This window comes from Palaemon carinicauda, chromosome 44, assembly GCF_036898095.1.
Source record: "Palaemon carinicauda isolate YSFRI2023 chromosome 44, ASM3689809v2, whole genome shotgun sequence".
NCBI lineage: Eukaryota > Metazoa > Arthropoda > Malacostraca > Decapoda > Palaemonidae > Palaemon > Palaemon carinicauda.
In genome coordinates this window covers 23,950,719-23,958,426 of record NC_090768.1, presented here as the reverse complement: position 1 = coordinate 23,958,426, position 7,708 = coordinate 23,950,719, and positions in this window count along the sequence as shown.

Here is a 7,708-nt window from a genome sequence, read left to right as displayed (position 1 = left end):
AATAACGATAATTGTAGTAGTATTAGTAGTTGTAGTAGTAGTAGTAATAGTAGTAGTAATATCTTGTTAACTCGTTTTAATTTCCATATCCAAGTACATGAAATTGCCTCAGGGTATGGTGATGTTGGGCGGGTGTGATGACAGAGAACTCCAATATAACAGGTGTCTGCTAGTTAAAATCTCCATAACAATGCGCTCTTTCATACTGATTTTGCATCTTCCCACCTATATTGATAACGCAGTAATATGTGTATCCGTTCAACCAAATTCAGCGTCACCCATAGCCAAATGGATTGCATAGTGACTTGCATAATGTAAGTACTAGAGTTCTTTTCGAGTCGTCTCCTTGGTTGGAATATCTGCGGGCAATCTTTCGAGTTACTTCTTATTTGTTTTGCATAGTTGTAGAAGGGAGGTAAGGCTTGTTGCCTTTATCCACTTTCCTTTAATACACAGTAACTGTAATCGGAAGGCTTTCATAATCTTGGAACAATTGATTGATTGATTTTAAGTTTTCTGGCATCCTGACATCAATGGTCATTGACGCCGATATTGTTTATTATAAATAAAGGATAAATTAATATTCAATTAAAACCATAACAGTGAAGATGTACAAAGGCAAAACAAACTTGTTTGGTGTGAAATTTCTTCTGATCCTGTAGGCTTTACTAATATAGAAATTATTCACTATACTTCATATAAGTGCAAGCATACTAATTGCAACAATATAAAGGTTTACTCATGTTTGTTTGTTTATTGAAGATGTACAAAGGCAAAACAAACTTGTTTGGTGTGAAAATAAGAAAATTAATATGCTTTAGATTTTTTTTTGCTACTGCAGATTAGGAACTTAAGCATTTAAAATCCATTCCTTTGTCCTGAAATCTGTGTTTTGTACGTGCGACTGATTTCCTCTAAGTGGCAGCACTTTAACATTAAGATAATTACCGTAAACACTCAAAGACTTCCGGCATGTAGATGCAATGACGCCGAAAATATATCCAAATGAAATGACATGAACTAATAGTATGGTACGAGTGTATACTGTTAAGTCACTTGTGCTTAAACACTGACAAAGAATAAACTCATGAGATAAAAAGCGAGTTATCCATTCATACACAAAATTGATGAAGCATGAGTTGCAGAGAAGTACACAAAACAAGTAAAAATACGAGTTGCAGAGAACTTCACTGGCAAAGTGAACTTTTTTAAGTTTTCAAAATTTAAAACTTTTTCGAAATCCGAGCCAAAAATTTTTGCGAAAATTTCGGCCTATTTTCGGGCCGAAATTTTTTTCAAAAATTTTAGCCGATTTTCGGGCCGACAGTGTACATTCATTCATTGCTAAACATTCTTCATGCACAGACAATAAATAAATAATGATAGATAAAAAATAACGGTAAATATAGGTATACATGAATTAACGATAATTCATGACGTAAACCTGTACCAGCAAAGACTCCAAAGTTGTAAGACGAAATCTCGTGAACATCGGGTGCCACTAAACATAGAAGTCAGATGTTATTTGGGTGCAGTTTGTTGATTGGGGGGAAAAAGTAAGATTGATATAAACATACCATTACGTCTTATTCTTGGAAAGACATTAAACAACAATTGGAACAAGATAAACAACAACAAATTAGGGGTATTGTCATGGTGCCTACAGTAAGCTTTCACTTCCGTTTAATAGGATACAAATGAATCTAATTTTGCAGATGTTCAGCAACTCTGTTGTATAGAATATCACATCTGCATCGAACAATGACATACACCTGCATGTCCTGAAATGACACAGCTGCATCGTGGTTTGAAAAATTAAGTATGTTGATTTATGCCAACGCCTCCATTCATCATACAAATGAATGAATTACGAAAATAAACAGCCAAGGTTTTTCACTTGTTAAATCTCATCAGCGTTCAATAGTCAATTTCTTTTAGCGATGCAGATTTGCACCGACTCGCAGCGGTGCCCTTTTAGCTCGGAAAAGTTTCCTGATCGCTGATTGGTTGGACGAGATAATTCTAACCAATCAGCGATCAGGAAAAAATTCCGAGCTAAAAGGGCACCGCTGCGAGTCTGTGCAAATCTGCCTCGATAAAAGAAATGGACTATAGTTCATTATGCATGTTGCATAAGATTTTTCACAACTCTGACCATCCTTTACATTCAGATCTCCCAGGACAATTCTATCCTGTTCGAAATACTAGGCAGGCAGTTAATTCTAATAGCCAGGCCTTCTCCATCATGAGGCTCAATACTACACAGTATTCTAGAAGTTTTATTCCAGCTGTTACCAAGTTGTGGAATAATCTTTCTAATCGGGTAGTTGAATCAGTAGAACTTCAAAAGTTCAAAGTTGGAGCAAATGTTTTTATGTTGACCTGGCTGACATGAGTCTTTTTATAGTTTATATATGACATATCTGTTTTTGACGTTGTTAATAGTTTATATAGGACATGTCTGTTTTGACGCTGTTACTGTTTTTAGAATGATATATTATCAATTCTCATCATTTATTTATTTCCTTATTTCCTTTCCTCACTGGGCTATTTTTCCCTGTTGGAGCCCTTGGGCTTATAGCATCTTGCTTTTCCAACTAGGGTTGTAGCTTGGCTAGTAATAATAATAATAATAATAATAGTATCCGAAAATCTCACTTTTTATGTGCCCTTTTTTTCAATGCCCTTCGAATAAGGCTGACTTGCATTAATTTTTTTTTTTACTTTTTGCCAGAGTTTCATTTAAAGAATTGGCTTTGCCCTTTATTCGCGGCATCTCCCCTTTCCCCAGCTACCACACAAACCGACGATTCTAGATAAACGCTTCCCAAATAGACGCTTAATGATGCAAAACCGCCCGTCACACCTCGATCCTCCCACGCGCTCTCTGTCCCTGCGCGGTGGCACGAATCCGATCGCAATGGGAGAATGTGGGAAAGGGCCCCATTAGGACATGGGATAAGAACACGGCAACAATGGGAATGGGGATGATAAAGGGGGTGATAGGGAGGGGAGAGGGAGACAATCACTATTTCCTCCCTCACGGACCCTCCCAAATCTCTAGCCCTGACTCTCCCCCGTCAGGAGGACCCCCCTGGGACCATTGTCCTACGAAGCTCTCCCCCATCCCCTACACCAAGGATATTTAACCCTCCTGCCCTGGCCTTGATGCACCTGTCTGTCGCTGCCACCTGCCTCACCTGACCTTGCCACCTCATGTCCGCTGACGCCCTTTATAAAAAGGGGAGGGGAAATAATCCCATTAGATTGAGATAACTGTACTGGAAAGATAAATAAAGCCCTTCGTATACAAAATGTCTCTTCCGGAACCTTCATGGCCGTACTATGGTACAAACTAATATTGTTGTTTATGAAGAGATAATGACATCTTATCAACTCAACACATGTAGCTCGGGTATCCTCTTGATGTGTATCGTATGCAAGAGTTGATGTGAAAATAGAAAGAATTTATTTTTAAAAGTTAAGAATAACTTCCGGTACAAAGATTGCGTCAAAGAGATGATACGTAGTAAAATTACTTTATCAGTGATGCACCCGTTTTCTTCAGTAATAGGCAAATGCAATGATATTTAAAACATAGAAAGTGAAAATTTTATATGTAAGTTTGCTGTCCTCTAAAGATGATATTCCTCTTCGCCAGTAATGATACTAGCTATTTTGGAATAAGTGAGATTAAGTTCCCAGTTTCAAATTCAAAGTTTGGAAAAAAAAAATCGAGAAATTCTGTATAAGAGTGTCAGACAAAATTTGAATATATTAATTTTCGCAATACATTTATTTTAGTCTTAGTAATTTCAGCGTTAATTACACGCGAGCTTTTACTGTAAAAAATGATAATACGAGTGAGGATTTTTTTCATATGAAACACGTTATTTGGGTTCTCAGGCAATCTAAATCAATAGTAAATGCCGCGTTTATTAGAGAATATTTTTCACGCCAAGGTATATCCGATGATGTTCGGTAAGTCAATAAAATGCTATGGTACTAAACTCTATTAAGCAATGAGTAAGATGTACATCGTTACGCCATAATGAATAGAGAAGAATGAGGAAGCAATTTTTACAGTTTCATTTGCTCTCAGACGGAACATTTTAAACTGTCTAGGAATCATTTGTTTCGTTTATGCTTTGCTTTCTGTTAATTCATGCTCACATTTAGAAACGGGCTAATTTTATTTTACACATCTGGTTTTCCCAAACTACCAAAGTGCTAGTATGAAAGTGTGGAAGCAGTTTCGTATCTGGGAGATTTGGATTACAGATTGTACAACATTTCTTCGGGATACTAGGTGATAGATAATTGCAGTGAATAACGTCTTAAAATAGGCAGTCAATATCCTCATTATAGTTGTGTTGCAAAATTTTACGCTCTTTTCTTAAAACGTACCAGAACAGCTACAGAAAAAAAAACTAGAAAATGACAGGCCGACCTTTGTAATTGAATAAATTAAAGCAGATTTGCATAATGTGTTATTAGTGCATATTGTCTCGTTACAATTTAAATTCTACTTTTTCATTAGTAATGCTTAAACGTTTTTATAATCAATTCCTCGTCCTGATTTCAAGCTGCAGAAATGAGTCTTGAGATTCATCAAGGGATTCTCAAGACTAGACAGATTTCGTAAGGAGAGAACTGGAAGTGGAAGATATTTTGAAGATTGTAGAAAGAGGACAGTCTCGGTGGTATGACCATGTGAAGAGAATGGATGAGAACAGATATCCTGGGAAGTATGCAAATTAGATCCCTGAAGGAAGAAAACCAGTAGGACGACCAAGGATAAGATAGAAGAAAAATATAGATATGTCATGAAGTAGAAAATGAAGTGTTCGAAGACAGACAACGTTGCAGAGTTATTGAGGCAGGGGTACTGACAAGCTTTGCCTTACCTGGCGTCTGGTAGGAATGATGAGAAAAAATGCGATTTCAAAAAGAACCATGGAAGGTAAATTATAGCATTTCCTATTAATAACTCATTACTTCACTTATATATATATATATATATATATATATATATATATATATATATATATATATATATATATATATATATATATATATACTTTTTAAACACTTGCCAAACTCGTACAATAAAGAGATCACTCAAGCACACAAACATAAATCACGGTGCGAGTGACTTGACAGAGCTACACGAAACTAACACAGAATGTACTTCCTGCTTCCATACAATAACGCTGCTAGTTAAACGTGCATTAAATCATCCACGGATGAAGGATTGAAATTAACGATGATACCTAAACCGAAAATTGAATAGCCAACAGCTACAACCAAAGTTTAAAGAGAAGTAGATCGTGGCTACAACTACAAAATTTGTATTTGTAGCCGAAGATTTTGGGATACTAGGTTCCGTCTTGATACTACGAAGAGAAGATTTCTCCAATGATGTCATTTTTATCCGTACAATATAAAGATATCTGTTTTTTTTCCCTTTCGCAGGGACCCTAAGGAGTAAAGGGTTGGACAACCCCACCTGCGTCCTTTCCCTACTATTCAAAGGCCTTACACCCCAATTTTCTAACTACCACTATCCCTGAAATGATGGCCCTCTCTTACTACCACCATCATCCTTACTCTGTCCACAACTATCTCTACTACTGAAAACTTTTAGAATTTCAACTTATATGAAAACCTACCTTAAAGAATTTTTGCTGGTAACCTACGGGCCGACCAAGGGAATGGCCCTTGCCAACAGGAACTGTTGGCTTTAATCCACAATCATCATCATGTTTTCCTTTTATAAAATGTAGACAGCTTTTTCATTAACCCTTTTAAGTGCTGGTCAACAAACCCACTTCCATCATTTATCTTTTATAAAGTGATATTCAAACTATTTCTATTGTTCATACTACGTAGATACATTCATATTTCTATTTCCAGTGTGACATATCATTTATTTCTCTAGACATTGTAACTAATTAGTTTTCTTGTTAGTAGAAAATATAGATTATTTCTCTTGTTGATTTGACATATTTTTCTGGCAGAACAGGTCAGGGTTTTAGGTAAGTTCTCATTATGTATTGATGGAAAAGAATCATAATGTTAAAATGCATTCTCGTCACAGGTAATTTTCATTTCAATGAGATTATCCGTATGAACTTCATGAACAATACCCTGACCATTTGACCAGGGCAATGATTTTTACTATTATAAGTTCTATCAATTAATTAGTGTAAATTCTTATGTTTTTCATATGCTGTTCTTTTGTATAGTTCCATTCTATTTTGCACACGATTTGACGGAAAATATAGATTTATTTTTATCACATTACCTAATATTGTTTTATTAAAAAAAAACACACACAATTTAAGTTATTACTATGGCAGAGTATGTTGCAGTATAACGGTGAAGTAGTTTTTCATCTCGCATCTATAAAACCTATACAGTGTTTCTTTTCTCTTTCCTTATTTTTCCCTTTATCTTCGTCATTGACCAATTAAAAACATATTACTGGTGTTCTTTCTTCATTCAAAGTGGCTAACCTGGATGTTACCTTGCCTTTCATAGTGTGTCGGCTCCACTATATTGACAAGTTGTCTCCAACATTTATTTATTCATTGTACGGTTTATTTTTATCATCTCTCTCTATGCATGGTCATTCTCATATTTGCTATTATATCATTATTGTTTGCTTTTAAGTACGACTTTAATTCATATATTGGCTAGAGATGTTGACCTAAATTCCGAACCTGTGCGTTCAAGACATAGCCTGTGCCCTTTGATGTATTGTAGTATACTGTATGTGCGCTGCATGGTAATATTATTGATCTTGTATGTGCCCCCATGCAGTCTAATATTCTGTTGTATGCAAGAACTTTGTTTCTCAAATACATTACTGTCTGAGCTTTGTATTCAAGGCTTCGAGAAACTTAATACCTTTCAGTGACGATTCTATTCCTAGTGAGCGTAGGATGGCAGTGTATATTAGGAGCCATAAAGATTTGCGTTCCATCTATTGTAATAGTGACTTAGATGGTGCCATGTTTGCCTTCTTAATAGGTAAGACAGAAAAATGATAGAAAGAGATGCTTTGTATTTTTTTTTCAGTGCTCCTATGCACACTGATTTAATTGTATTTCTTCTACTGATCACGACTTGAGAGCTTTTGACTTTGCATTTGAAACAGGCTGTGAACAAATCATAAATGAAGATACACGGTTCTTTGGTAATTACTTGGACCTTGTATTCTCTGATCTCCCTGCGAAGTTGGTCCTCCAAATGGGATTCCTGATCATCCTTTGATTTCTATGGTACTTAAGGATGTCACTGATATTTCATACGCCGATAAGATATAAATAAAAACTAGCAGATTGGATATGAATTTTAGGTAATCTTTTGTTTTTCAAATTAATCACAGTTTTATAAAAGAAGAGGAGCCTGATGTTCTTCTAAATAAAAAGCTTGTCTTTATAATAAATAGGTATATTACTTTTCTTCTCGGGTGTTGAACTATTGCATCAAGGATAAATGCTGGTCCCTGTTCCCATATTAACTATAGACGCGCTTATATGTAGAAACAGGAAGCTTATAATTTTGAAAAAACGGAATAAATCATATTTGACTTGGAATGATTATAGCCAAATAAATGCTGTGGCTCTGATAGTTTAGGCTTCAACTAAAAATTGATGCATTTTATCCATAAAAGAAATCCTTTCCGGTACAACTCAGGAAC